The sequence below is a fragment of the Podarcis pityusensis genome (genome assembly GCF_964106645.2).
Source record: "Podarcis pityusensis genome assembly, chromosome: 9".
Lineage (NCBI taxonomy): Eukaryota > Metazoa > Chordata > Lepidosauria > Squamata > Lacertidae > Podarcis > Podarcis pityusensis.
The window spans coordinates 4,282,777-4,297,935 of record NC_138034.1 but is presented as its reverse complement, the minus strand read 5'-3'; the positions used below and the strand labels follow the sequence as shown (position 1 = coordinate 4,297,935).

Here is a 15,159-nt window from a genome sequence, read left to right as displayed (position 1 = left end):
CCTAATGTTTAGGTGGAATCTTCTTTCTTGTAGTTTGGATCCATTGCTCCGTGTCCACTTCTCTGGAGCAGCAGAAAACAACCTTTCTCCCTCCTCTATGTGACAGCCTTTTATATATTTGAACATGGCTATCATATCACCCCTTAACCTCCTCTTCTCCAGGCTAAACATGCCCAGCTCCCTTAGCCGTTCCTCATAAGACATCATTTCCAGGCCTTTGACCATTTTGGTTGCCCTCCTCTGGACATGTTCCAGTTTGTCAGTGTCCTTCTTGAACTGTGGTGCCCAGAACTGGACACAGTACTCCAGGTGAGGTCTGACCAGAGCAGAATACAGTGGAACTATTACTTCCCTTGATCTAGAAGCTACACTCCTATTGATGCAGCCCAGAATTGCATTGGCTTTTTTAGCTGCCACGTCACACTGTTGGCTCATGTCAAGTTTGTGGTCAACCAAGACTCCTAGATCCTTTTCACATGTACTGCTCTCAAGCCAGCTCCACAGACTTCACTGAGTTTGAAACAGGTTAAATCATTGAAATCTTGCTTAGTTAAATTTTGGAGAAAACTGATTGGCTACTGAAATGGGCCATACCTTCCAATAGCTACTAATGACCATATACAAACACTTCAAACATGTTTGTTCCTAAACTTCTCAAGGAAGATATCTAGTGATGTCATAGACACTCACCAGTAGACACCTACTGCAGCCATATAAACAATGGTTGAATCAGCTATTGTCTCCCATTTGACTGAATCATACCAGAAACTGCAAAACCAGTCATTTGACAGGAGCCCATAGCAGAACAGAAACAGATGTAATTTGTATTAAGGGCAGCAATGATTCCAGCAAACTGCCCTATGTCTCTTAAAATGTTTCATCTGTCTCAAATCACAAGCTACAATCTCAAGAAAAGCAGCTTTGTAATAACCATGCTTATTTCCGCAGTTTATCAACAGCACACTTTACTCTGAAAATAAATTGTGCTGTGTGCACTGGAAAGACAAAAAAAATTAAAAATTAAATCAGATATCCTTTTCCTGAAGCCACAAATGCAGAGATTTCTATAATTTAAGAGCAAAGGAAGAAAATGCTGCCTAGAGAATAGGCTAGCGTATCATTACATTTACAAGCAAAACAGTATGCTGTTTATCATGCCCACGGGTGTGTGTTGCTGTGTAAGAAAGCCAGTTAAAACCGGAGCTGGTATTAGCAAACCTATTTGGAATCTGGTTTCTCTGAGAGCTTTCAGGAGCCAAGAGAATAATGACAATTCGCCTCAGAGAAATAAAGTTTTTTCCTCACTTACATGGCTTGAAAGAGTTCTGAACAGCTGGAGCCTCAAGATTATAATGTGTGCAGATGTTGTGCGTTTGGTCGAGCCTTCCCCCCTTCCCCACCCCAAACGTTGGCACCAGAACCTCTGCAAAGCTGGAGCTTGATAAGTAATTTCCTGGTTTCCCCCTTACAAAGTTCTCACATAGTTTATCAGTTGTCCACCCTGACAGCAGAAGAACTCAAAGCGGACTATGTGCCCTGGAAATGTATGCAGAGGAAAGATTTCACTGCGGCTTTGGTCTGATGGGAAAGAAGGAGAATCTCCCAACTTCACCACCCCCACTCCCTTTTACCCAAAAAATTACATTATCTTCTGGCTGAATGCATAGCTGAGCAATAGCACAAGGACAAGCAACTGCAGCACAAAAACGGCAGTGTGGTTTGTAGAACTTACCTGCTCTGCCATGCAAAACTCTCAAAGAGATACATAGGAAGGGTTCTCTGCACCACTCAGAAGATAAAGCCCAGGGCCCGGAGTATAGCGGCATCTCATTTCATTGCCCCGCCGTGAAGGGTTGCGAGTCAACTAAAGACTTTTACTCCGGTAGGAATAGCGTGTGCAAAGTGTGTCACGGCACAGTCCCAAAGAGGAAGCCACCAACAATATAAAGCATTCAGAGATAGGCAAACTCACCCAGCCTAATTCAGAATTCCTCTGGGAAAGTTAGACAAACCACATGGCCATTAATTCAGGTTTCCTGGATAGATTCTGAACTAGGCTCCCGACTTGCAGGCATGCCTCAGGGTACCAGAGACATCTGTGCCTGCCTTGGATGGGGCTCTTCACCTGTCCAATGCCACAGAATCATACAGAGCAGGCTTCCTCAACCTCGGTCCTCCAGATGTTTTGGGACTACAACTCCCATGATCCCTAGCTAGCAGGACCAGCGGTCAGGGTTGATGGGAATTGTAGTCCCAAAACATCTGGAGGGCCGAGGTTGAGGAAGCCTGATATAGAGGAAGGAGCAACAAGGGCTTGACCCATGTGGGAAGTGGCACAACAGGCTCAGGGGACTTGAGGCATCACTAGACAAGCACCAGGGCACACAGACCGTAGACCTTTTGGACCCCAGTTCAGGCTCCAGTGAGGTGCACTAGACCTCCAAATGGCCCCTACCGCGTCCCCGATCTCTCAAATACAGCAAAGAAGAAAAAAGTGTGCTGGGGCACAGCAACCATGTGCACATGTGGATCCTAGTCAGTGGCAGATCATGTAGGGGCCCATAGGGGCAGTTGCCCTAGGTGAAAAATTGCTAGGGGCGCAAAATTTCAACACCCGGTGCTGCCTCAATACAGCTGTGCACCTCTGTTGATGGGCTTCTCCATGCGAACCAGGAAGTGACCTCTCCAGACAATGAAACAACTCGTTTTTATTACCTCTGTGGCTGCCATCTCCTGGGTGTCATGGACACTGTTAGGCAGTTGAATGTGAATACGTACTTCATCTCCCTCCCTCCCCTGGGCACCGGCAATCCATGCTACACCACTGATCCCAGTCCATGTACAGAAGCCTGCTTTTCCACACTTCTGCTTGTCCGGTTCCTAGAAAGCACGGGTACAAGCAGTTTCCTGCTTGTCCCACAATATCTAGGCACGAGTTGGAGTGGTTTAGCATTTGCTCCACTACTTTCACCTGGAAAACCTGCTCTTTAGCTGTGAAGTGGAACAAACAGCAATCTGCGGGAAACTCAGTTGCAGTTTGTGCCGATTCAGCACTAAAGATTGGGTTTCCCTGAGGGAAAGTGGTAGGGGAAATGGATGTGTTGATGAGCTCTGAAACACACACGCCAGAACCCTCCAACATTTCTCTGATGAAAGCAGGCACATCCTAAGGAAAAGCAGGACATTCCAGGATCCAATTAGAAATGGGGACAGCTTATGTAAATCCGGGACTGTCCCTGGAAAATAGGGACACTTGGAGGTCTGTTGCTTGACAGCTGCTATGTCTCCCATTTTACCCATATGTGGCTCTGCTATAAATAACAGGTGGTTAAGATGTAGGGAATGCTGAGAAAGCGAACAGAGGAAGGATTTCTTGCCCTGGGACTCTTCCAGGTCTTGTTCAGATCACAAGGACCCCACAGACATGCACTTAAAATAAATTTATGCTTTCTTTTAAAACCATGCCTATTCTTCATTAATATAGCAGCCTTCTTGCATAAATGTTTATTTTCTAGCAGACCACTCTTGCAATTGGTTACATAAGCATTTTTATCAAATAATTTCACAGTGCGGGGGATTTTGGCCACTGAACTAGCACAGTAACAAATTTTCAGACATTGCAGCAATTTGGCTGGATGTTTAAATATCCATTTCTGTTGAGTCAGAGCTCAGTATGGGGGGTGATCACAGCTAATGGCTTTTGATGGCTGGTGGCTACTCCAAGCCACAGGCACTTGTGGGACACCTCACTTGCTTGTGTGTAGGCTGACTGCTGATTCAAGTGTGGCAAAACCTGTGCTCAACTTGCATACGTACACATTTGTAAATAACAACTCATTACAGAAGGTACCTTGAGTGCAGAATATTCACTCTACTCACAAAGAAACTGAAAAAGTTGCTTGCATACACAGGGAGGTGTGTATCTTACTACAGGATCGCTGTCTATTTTGCAGGCACAACACATAAGGAAAAGGGCACAGGGAGGGAGGGAGGAAAAAACAAGCTTGGGCATCAGTTGTTAATATTACCATTCTTGTAATGACCACCCAGGATGGGAACAGTTCAGGTAGTCTGCTGGAATGGCTGCCATGAGGGACCAAAGGCAGCTGATCTGTCAGCAGAGGTAAAAGAATAGTCCTGTTTGCTTCTTTGCAGCTTTCTGGAACAGCTGCTAGCAGGTGATTATTGCAGAGAGCCAAAGGTAGCTGGTCTCTCGGCAGAGACTATGAAATAGTCCTGCTTTCCTTCCTTCCCCTCAACTTACTGTGTTCAGTTGCCTACACAGCTGAACATCTGGGCAGAGCTTCTGAAAAACAGCATTAAGAGTCAAAGAGTAGTCTAGAATAGCTACATCTGACCTATCCTGTTCTCAGGATATTCTCAGAGCAAATCTTTGGACTATCTCACCTCCTTTGGAGCCAATTAATTACCCACATTTCTGTTTCTATTCATAATCCATTATGTCTGCTCTTACCAGTCAAGAGCAAAGATTAAGTGTTCTATCCACAAGCAACGTGTGGACACACAGACAGCTTTCACCTTTGGTTGGAGCACTTGGCTGCTCCAACAGTGGCAAGCCATTGAAACTGCTGCTAAAACAGAGCTTTTTTGCTCCATTTTCGCACTGGTTTCGACAGAAACCGCTTGGTGCGATTGGAGCAAGGTGTGCTCCCCACATCCCCCATGTGATTGTTGTTTCCTTCTAGTTACATTGGTAGCTGCCCCACACCTGAAATGGCAGGCTGGATGGGGAGGCCTGGTGGGTAATTTTTAGCCCACAGGCTGGAGGTTCACAGCCTGGCAGTGTGATGTAGTGGTTAGTGTCAGACTGTGACTGAGGAGACCCAGATTTGCATCTTGTTCAGCTCAATGGGTGACTTTGAACCAATTGGCCTAACTGACCACACAGGATTGTTGAGAGGATAAACTTGGGAAAGGAAAATCCTGCAACTGCTTTGAGTTCCTTGGGGGAAAGTTGGCATGGAAACAAACAGGGCTAGCACCCCACGTCAGGGACCCATAGCCTGGGGGTGTGCTGTGCTGGGATCCTAACAAAACATGCACAGAAGCTGAGCACCTGAGTTAAATGAGACCCCAGTACATTTACACTGCGTGGGTTAGTCCTTTTTTGCTCACCTGGTTTCATGTGTACACCAGATCTTAGTGAGCAGTTGGGTAGAATACTCCCTGCACACTTTTCCTGATATCTTTCTAAGTAAAGGGGAAGAAAACTTGATTAAAAAGATAAGAATGCTGAACATTTGGCAAAGGGCCTTAGAATATCTCTGAGAGTGTCTGGTCTTTCCATGGCTATGTTACTGGATATATTTTAAAATGAGTTGACCTCTCAGATTGATCTCTTTAATTTCATGTTCCAATGCCAGAGATGTTTCAGAAGTTCTTTTCCATTTGTCTATGGTGTTGCTATTTTGAACCCCACCCACAAACAATGGATTGTTTATTTTGTCTTATTCTGCATTTGTTTCCCTTATTATATTGTATAGCAATATTGAAAACCTTAATAAAAATTACTGTTCATGTTTTTAAAAATCCACCCACAAACAAATTCTGTTACCTGAATCGCCGCTAGCACTTGGATTATGTCTTGCTCACTGGTGAAAGAAGGCACTCTGTATACACTCAGAGGTACTTTGTTTTACTCTATATTACTCCTCACCTTTGTCTGTAAGCGAAGGTTATGGCCGGAGATGGAAGTGGGTGGCACTCTATGGGTGGGATGGGGGCTGCCCACCCACCAGGCAAGGGGAGGTGATCTCAGGCAGAAGGATTCACAGGGGCAGCAAATCCCGATGTAGATCTTCACTTACCTCTTCTTCCCTGAAGGGGAGGGGGGTGCTATTTTGCCTCAGGTGTCCAAATGTCTTGGGCCGGCCCTGGGTTTGTCTCACTTTACTGGAATTTCGCCTTCTTAGTCCCCATTGAAATGGCTGTGAGCTCTTGTGTGGTTCTCATCAACTTAAGTGTGCCTTCTCTAAGAGAGAACCTTGTGATGATGATGATGATAATGATAATGATGATAATAATAATAATAATAATTTATTATTTATACCTTGCCTGTTATGTACTGAAGTTCTCACCCTGGGTCAGCAGGGGGATACTGTAGATAGATTTCACTCAGGTCCACATATGCAAATAAGGGATTGAAAGTGACGTTCAGTGAATGGATAGTTGCAGGAAATGGTTACTGTTGCATTCTAGTGGAGCTCTATATAAGCAGGTTGGCTGAACCCTTCAGTTCAGTTCTGTTCTGGCCTGTGAACAAACAAGAGCTGTTTGAAGAATCGCTGTGTCGTCTGATATGTTCACCCACAACTTAACACTGCCCATCTGGCTGGGTTTCCCCAGCCACTCTGGGCGGCTTCCAACAAAATATTAAAATACCAGAGTCTGTTAAACATTAAAAGCTGGGGGATTTGCCCCAGATTTTTTGTTTGTTTTTAAAACAGGGTGACCTCTTATTGCTTATAATGATTTAATACGCAGTGTTTCTCAAATCTGAGTCCCTTAGCTGTTGTTGGACTACAAACCCCATCATCCCTAGCTGGCAAGACCAAACTTGGTCAGGGATGATGGGAGCTGTAATCCAACATCAAGCTGGAGACCCAAGTTTGGGAAACACTGGATATAGCTCTACAAACCTTGTGTGGTGTTTGCAGGGCCTGAAAGACTGGAACCTCCCGTGGATATTTGGCATAGCGAGTCCTGAGTTCCAGCAGAGGCCAAAACTGCCACAAAATGCTTTCAGTGCTATGTGTCAGGCAGACCCTTCCTTTTAAGGATATCTTGGCAGCCTTAGTCCAAACAAGGCTTTTTTCTTCCTATGGGATCATCTAGCTTTAATTTCTAAGAATCCCGAGCACATTCCAGAAAAACCTCAGAGGTCAGTCGAACATGGGAAAAACAAAAGCATTTGCATATGCAAAGGACAGCCCTGCTACACGTATCGTTTAAAATAGCTAGGTGCCCCCTCCACCCTCAACTAAATAATGTGGTTGATGAATTTGGAAACTGATATGGCATCCCCTTCACTCGGCGAATCTGGATGCCAAACTTGCTTTGCATGTCACTTCACCTCATACAGAAGGTATGGGAAACCACCCACTGGTCCATAGGGCATGACGTTAGGATGTTTTTAAAATGGAAAACACAGCCAAATCCAACCAGACAGAATAAATAAAGACGATCCTGGACTCTTTGTTTTAGCCGGCATGCTTTTAGACAGGACATCACCCTCTAGGTATGCCTTGATGGTCACAATAGGGACATTTTGTGGGGGGAAGGTGCGCTGAAGTGTTGACTTTTTGAGGAACCGAGATATTATCTAATGAAGCGATAGAAACACAGAGACCAGTCCTGGCCCCCAAAACATTTGTTGTCTGGCTCTTTGCCAATTTTAACTGAGCTGTGCTAAAAAGTTTGCTGACAGTTTCATTTCTATGGAAATGGAACAAATGTTCCCAAGAGATCGTCTGCACTTTAATGTTAGTACTTTTAGATTTGATATGCTGCAATTTATTCAAGGAGTGAGAAATCCAGGCACCACACTACAATGTTTAGGGTTATTTGGATGAGAGAGAGCAGCTTTTTATATTTGCTGTATTTACTCATGAGCAAGCAGAGCATGGTGGAAACAGCACTGATGCTTTCAGCAGGCAGCACAACTACTAATCATGCACTCAGTCCACAAAGAGAACAATTGTCTTCCAAGGATACTTCCTCTCCAGTCAGCTAACAATTAGAAATTCTCCCTCAGTCTCTCGGTTCTAGCTGAAAAGGGCTCCAGGCTGTCTCCCTCCCTCTTTCTTCTCCAGCTAGCTGAAAGAGGTAGTCAATATAGTTTTACATTGCAGAAGCTGCAGAGAGATTTCCACTTATCAGGAGAACAACTCCAGTTTTCGGAAACATTCTGTCTTGGGAGCAGACCATATCAGTCTATAACAGTTAACAAACAAAGAGCATTTTAGATTTGCCATATTCCCAAAACTGGGATTTTACAGCATTTTTCTTTTAAAAATCGCCCTAGTTGCCATACGTCCAGGTTTCCCCAGACATATGGACGCCATTTTGACAGTCCGATTCCTGGACGTATGGCAGCCTTACTTTTACCAAATCACACCTCTTATTTCCTTACATTTGCATCTCTAAGCTGAGAGTGTGTCTGTCACATGTTGGTCCCATGTGCATAGAAACAAGTTGTGAAACTTTACAAATGCCAAAAAATGTAACAAGTTCCTGAATCTGAAGCCTTCTTTGAACTTGAGGCCCCGAGCCAGGTGACCCTCCTGCCCCACGCCCCAACTGGCCCTTCAGATTTTCGGGTGACTCTAACTCACATCAGCCACAGCCTGCATGGCCAGTGGTGAAGGATTATGGGGATTGTAGTTCAGCAACATCTGAGGGGGTCACAGGTTAGCTGCCCCTGCTAAAGAAATGACAGGTTCCAACAGTCATGTACTACCATGCAGCTAGCAGCTATGCCTTCAGCACACCTGTCTCCAAGGCAAGAGGACAATCCAATTTTATCGCCACAGCAATTATGAGAGGTTACGTTAGGCTAAGGGAGCCTTGCCCAAAGTCAGCGCCAGGCTTTCCCAATCCATATCCAGCACTCTGGCAAGAGTGCACAATTGCAATAATTCTCTCCATTATTATTTTTTAAACAGTCTTTCCCCAGATGTTCTGGCTTATGGCACAGACTTTGCTTTCCAGATTCTGAGAGTGTTCCAGAAAGGGTTGTGAGCCGAGAATAGCCAGGGGTGGTCCTCATTTCATTTAAACACATTGTTGCACACAACCCCAGTCTTTGAGCAGGACGAGATTCCAGGGGTTCGAGGTGCTTACCCGGGGTTCGCGTTTCCTTTGGAATGAAGCACAGCAGAGACTGTGGTGTCTAAGCCAACAATAGAGGGGTTCACAGCATTTGTATCCCATAGCCACAGCCTTGGATTCAAATGGAAATCAAACACAAGTCTGATTCTTTCTCCAGCTTGCTGCTATCCCTCTAGCTCACATCATTGCAACACTAAACTCTGGCTTTGTCCTTCTAACTATATGTGAGCTGAGGGATGGGCTCCCCCGCCCATTTTCCATCTTGCACAGAGCCCCTTTCCTTTGTTCCCCTTAATGGCCCATCGCTCAGGCAATTGCCTCATCAGGAAGCTAGCTCATATTTTAACACTTGCGGGGATCTAGGGGTTAGAAGGGTCTCAGCATACAGCCTACCCAACTCATAACAACAGCTATAAGCTATCGTTACCTGCCAACAGACAGCTGGAATAAATTCTTAGGTCAGCAAGGCATGGCATTTGCAACAGATGAATCCCAAATAGTACATGGGTTAAACAGAAGCCAGTATAAGCACTCTGGCAAAATATCTGCCATAAGCAGTGGAGCACATTTGTGGAAAGTGCTTGTGCATTGAATCCACCTGCAGAATGCCTGTTGGGGGGGGGGGGGCAAGCCATGCAGAACCAAGAGGCAGGGGACAGATTTGCCTTCTCTTCAACAGCCCAGATCTTTAACCCCCCTGCCCTGCAGAAGACTGAAGGACAACCCCCATATGGCAGAAGGAAAAGTAGGCTGCTCAAGGACACGGCGGCATGAAGGGGGGCACATTTGTGCTTTGCCCCTGCTGCTCCCAGCAACCGACAATCAAGGGTGCTCCTACCAGATTACCTTCAAGACCGGGGGGTTCTTTTTATTGGTTGAGTGTGACAGGAAGTTGAGAGCCCCCACCCACACCAGATGGATGTCCACCGTTCCTTGTGTTTATTTTAGCATTGCTTTTAGTATTATATGTCTCATGTTTCCCAGATCTCCAAAGTAAGATTCCAATATTCATTTCCTTTAACAAAAACCCTGAAATCCACACCCTTTGTGAACTACAACTTTGCATTATTATAAGAGAGAGAGTTGTAAAAATAAACTGAGCACTACTTCCACAGCTGTTAGCTTCAGGCATGTTCATCTGGCATAAGAGAAGGATGAGTCTTGGGCCTTAGCCTGCCCTCATACTGACTCCACAACCAGACACAGAACATTAACACCCAGTTAAGGAGACATGGCACCTGTCTGTACCTTAAATTTCCCTGACCCTGTGGTCTGTCCTCTCCTGTACTCCAGGTTTGGGATTGTTTGTGCAACCAGCAGGCAGGGACAAGCCATAAGCCCATTGCTCCTTGCTCCTTGTTGTATTAGATTTGGCAAAGCAGTATCTGAACACAGCATGTGACACACAATAGTACAATCAAGCAGGTGGAAACTGACTTCACATTTACTGATTTCAAAGAGAACATTATTATTACGATTTTAAATTCAGGGAAGGAAACTGCCCCAAGCACTGCCTAGCCAAAGTTGAACACTGCAGTTCTGTACACTGACTAGCCAGGCTTTTAAAACTAATTCCTGGATAAGATGTCACTGCATCATGGCTTTTGCACAAATTGGCCTTATTCCGATGAACCATGCATTTTGACTAAGGCCACTGATGGGGATCATAAAGGAAACTTGCTATTCCCGACATACTAGTGGCATATAAACATAAATAACCAAGCACAATCAGAGCACAATACACTACTCTGCATCTTCAGCCACTGACAAATCTTTCTGCCTAATTAAAAACATTTTAAATGTGAGGCCATTATATTCATCCCGCTTCATTATCTTCCATGAAGACTGAAGCTTCCCACATCAGCAACTGAAACAGATGTTGGGTTGGAGCACAATTAAGCCAGGTGGCCTTTAGAAATCAGGAGAGCTAAAATTAGTTTGCCAGAACCCTTTTGGCTGCACGCAATGCAGTCTTTGAGGCAGACTGTTGCTGTCCCTCCTCTAAAGATACCTCCCCCCACTTTTCCTCTGGCCTCACCACATTCAAACCTTCATCAGCAGACCTTAAAAGGTGGCATTCAACACAAGCCCTACTCAGAGAAGACCATGCCCTCCAACATCCCTCAGATGGAAACAGGGAGATTTCTCACTCCGCCGCAACTGACCCTCCTCAATCCCCCATTTTTTGTCGCCACAGAGTATTCCCACCACCAACGGGACACAGCGCACACACCATCCACCATCCTGAGAAAACCCCTTAATCCTGATTTGGTTTTATTCTTTGGTAGATTTGCAAATAGAAAAGCACACACCAATAAATAAATTTTAGAACGGGGCAAGACTAGACACGGACACACAAAGCAAATCAGAAGCCTGGATGGCTTTTGTAATTCCGGGGCTATCCCTGGAAAATAGGGACACTTGGAGGGTATGGAAGACCTACTGATGTTTAGGGACATGACTAAGTTAGGTTCATTAATTTCAATGGGTCTACTCTGAGGAGGACTAGGACAGCTCTTTATATTTTCAGCAATAGTCTTCTCCAGGCTTCCTCAACCTCGGCCCTCCAGAGGCCCACAACTCCCATAATCCCTAGCTAGGATGGTGGGAATTGTAGTTTCAAAACAATTGGAGGGCCAAGGTTGAGGAAGCCTGTCCAGACTGACTGACTGACTGATTGATTGGCCGGCCTTAACCATAAGGCTACAGCATCATGGTATTTTGCAGTACAGACACAAACTGGGAGCAAAAATTTCACCATAAAAGAGCTCTTCATCAATGGGAACAAGTATCTAGATTAAATTAGGCAGTTGGAACATTATAATTTTAACCCTTAGGCAGAAAGGATTCAATGTCCTGCAGTTTTAGCCATGAGGTCATCATCATCAAAAAAGCAACAGAAGATCGTAGCAATAATGAAAAAGGTCATAGCTCTTGTCTCTGATTTTTTTTTTTTTTTTTTCAGGGGTGTGTAGGGAACAGGGGGAATTAGACACAGACATGAGGGGTTGGTATATCTTGGAAGACCACCCACACAATAACATTCTGATTTTTTAAAACACTGATGGGATTACAAAAGATCTATCACCAGATCCAAAGGAGAAAACCAATAGTGTCACTGTCTCAGTCGGCAGGAGGGGTCTCTGGGATAGTGTTGGGAGCCACCCCCCCAAAAAAACCCCCCCCTCTGATTATTATTGGGAGAGCTTACAAACATCTCCTGGTGGGAACGATGAAAACACAAGGGTGACAGATGGGGTAAGACTCAGCTGAGAGCTCATTTCAAGCCTGAAGGAAGTGAAGAAATCTTCCTTCCATCTCTATATCTGCAGAGTGTTGGCGGTGAAAGCAGTTCTGAGGGGTGATGAAGGATCTCATATATATTTCCTGGCCTTTGTAAGGTGGAGTAGGACTCTGAGAGGCCACTTGTGACTAGTTTGCAAAACACTTGGCAGAAAAAACACCACCCATCTGCTCCAACCGAAGACTTCAAGTTGACTGTAGAGTTAGTGGATGTGCTGGAGGTTTCTGACTGGTTTTGTTAGTGTGGGTACTTTGCAGCTTTTTCTACCCGAGGATGTGGATAAGATTCTTGGAAGCTTGAGCCTTCCCATTTGCATTCTCTATTTTTGCCTGCCCCGGCTGCTTAAAAACAACCACTGGTAGTGTGGGCAAATGGATGGAGCACATTCTAAATGTTTTCCAGCAAAATAACCCTCATGCCCTTACATGATAGCTCAGTTGGGTACAGCAGGCTTCCTCAACATCGGCCCTCCAGATGTTTTTTGGCCTACAACTCCCATGATCCCTAGCTAGTAGGACCAGTGGTCAGGGATGATGGGAATTGTAGTGTCAAAACATCTGGAGGGCCGAGGTTGAGGAAGCCTGGGTTAGAGCATGGTGCTGATAATTCCAAGATTGCAGGTTTGATCCCTGTATAGGCAGCTGCATATTTCTGCATTGTGGGGGTTGGACTAGATGATCCCTGGGGTCCCTTTCAACTCTACAGTTCCATGGGTTTCTCACAAAACAAGTCATGCCAGACAAATCTCATTTCTTTCTTTCTTTGATAGAGTTACGAGCTTGATGGTTCAGGGGAATGCTGAGGACATAGTATATCTTGAATTTAGTAAGGCTTTTGACAAAGTGCCCCATGATATCCTTGCAGAGAAGCTGGTAAAATGTGGGCTAGTCAAGGTAACAATCTGCGCATGCAGCCCTCAATAGCTGCTACAAGTTTTAGTAAACAGGTCTTTTGCCTGACTCAGGGGCTAATCTACAATACCAGCAGACTTGTGTGATGGACCTGCACCTCTTCAGACTGCAGGTGGGGAAACTAGGTGTCCGTAAAGAAAAATGGTGAGTCAGAGAAAACCCAGGCCTATAAAGCTATTCTCTGGGATGTTAGTTTTCTATAGACAGCAAAGATGTCTTCTTTCTTTAACCACACCTGTATTCTGCAGGGTTAGGGCACAGCTGAGCAAAAGATGGGTTGGAGAAGTCTGCTATTATTTAAGTAAAATACTTCTATTCCAGCTTTCCATCATCTACATTCAAATTAGCTTACAACATCAAATTTAAAGAGATGAACTTATTACTGTGATAATTATCTGTTTTTAAACCACATATTGAGCGTCTGTGATGGAAAGCTATACAAAACTAGCATGACAATTATAGGTTATATGAATAAAGACAAGCCAAATGTTAAAATAGCACCAAAACTGGTAGCACTAAGCCAGCAGGAAATCCCAAAGTCATTCAGAAAAATGCCCAGGGAAGCAAAATACTCTTTTCTGGCCATCTAAAATATACAAACATGGGCACTAGGCAGACGTTTTCGGGGGACACATTTCAGTGAGATGTGGTGTCTCCATTGAAGCAATGCCAACTTCAGCTGCCAGGTGGGTCACCCTCAAAAGCAGGATGTCTAAGCTTGTGCCTCTGATGAGGATGATATTCATTTATATTCCATCTTTTCTCCTGACAGTGACTCAGTTATGAAGACTGCACTTGCCCATGGCTGGTATTGGGATCAAGTAGATATATAATGGCAGACTTGTCTGCTTAACTGAAACCCAGGTCTACTCGTGGGCAGAGTCCATGAGAGCTTATACTTGGTCTTTTGGCTCTAAGCACTAGGACATCTAGGGAGACTCCTGCTGCCTGCTTCTTACATGACCGGGGCCGCCTCAGGTTTAAACATGTGAGTCCCCTGCAGCTGTTACAGGTAATTTAAGTACTGAAGAAATGAACCTATGCTGCCAATACTCATAGTAGACCAGTGTGAAGTAATCAGCACATAAGTGGCACACAAAACACTACCAAGCCATTCTACGTTCTAAATCTGATATTAATAATCCAAAAATTGAGAGAACAAGGTACAAGATCTACTACAGAAGCCACAAACAGAAAACTCATTCAAATTGTGTCCAAAAGGAAGATTCAATCTTTAAAGTCGCTTCTGGCGAAACCAGAGCAGTGCATGGAAACGCCGTTTACCTTCCCGCCGGAACGGTACCTATTTATCTACTTGCACTTTGATGTGCTTTTGAACTGCTAGGTTGGCAGGAGCAGGGACCAAGCAACGGGAGCTCACCCTGTCACGGGGATTCGAACCGCCAACCTTCTGATCAGCAAGTCCTAGGCTCAGTGGTTTAACCCACAGCGCCACCCGCGTCCCCCTGCACACAGTAGGCACCTCCAATTCCAAATGCTTCAGTTAACATGATATGAAGGGACTCTACATGAGAGCATCAGTACATGCATAGATCTTTGCCATGTGGTGGGGGTCTCTAGCCCCCACCACAGTTATAGAAGCTATTTCAAAAGGTGGCAAAATGTGATCTAGGAAGGAACAAATTGCTTTGCTTATCGAGAAAACCCAAATAAGGTGTGCACATCACAGTGACTATAAGCTAAGGACCCACACCTCTGCTCTCATTTATTGTTAGGTACAAAAAGGATTTTGACCAAACTGCGGGAGGCAGTGGAAGACAGGAGTGCCTGGTGTGCTCTGGTCCATGGGGTCACGAAGAGTCGGACACGACTAAACAACAACAACAAAAAGGATGAGGAAAAAACTATAACCAATGCTCTTCAAATGCACAACTTTAAAACATTTAATTTTGAATAGATGCAGGTGCATGCTTTCAAACTGTGCAACCTCTAACTGAAATCCCCCCATGTTTGAAAAGGCACCCTTGGAACGTCCAGATATACAAAGACAGACGCCTTTCTCCCCCAGGGAATCTGCAGTCTAAAGTCACACAGACCAGGGAAAGTTTTATTACAGTACTTGATTTTATTGGG

At 44.8% G+C, this 15,159-nt stretch overlaps 1 protein-coding gene across 6 annotated transcripts in view; it reads right to left on the bottom strand.

The window, feature by feature from the left end:
* Nucleotides 1-15,159, bottom strand: part of C1QTNF7 (C1q and TNF related 7) — a 57,192-nt gene that overhangs the window by 39,011 nt on the left and 3,022 nt on the right. Inside the window, exon 1 of one of the 6 annotated variants that reach the window (XM_081021595.1) lies at nucleotides 1,733-1,754. The exons of the other annotated variants lie outside the window; for them this stretch is intronic. The gene's annotated coding sequence lies outside the window, so the exon portion shown is untranslated. Of the gene's footprint in view, nucleotides 1-1,732; nucleotides 1,755-15,159 lie in introns of those variants that run through there. 6 annotated transcript variants of the gene reach the window in all.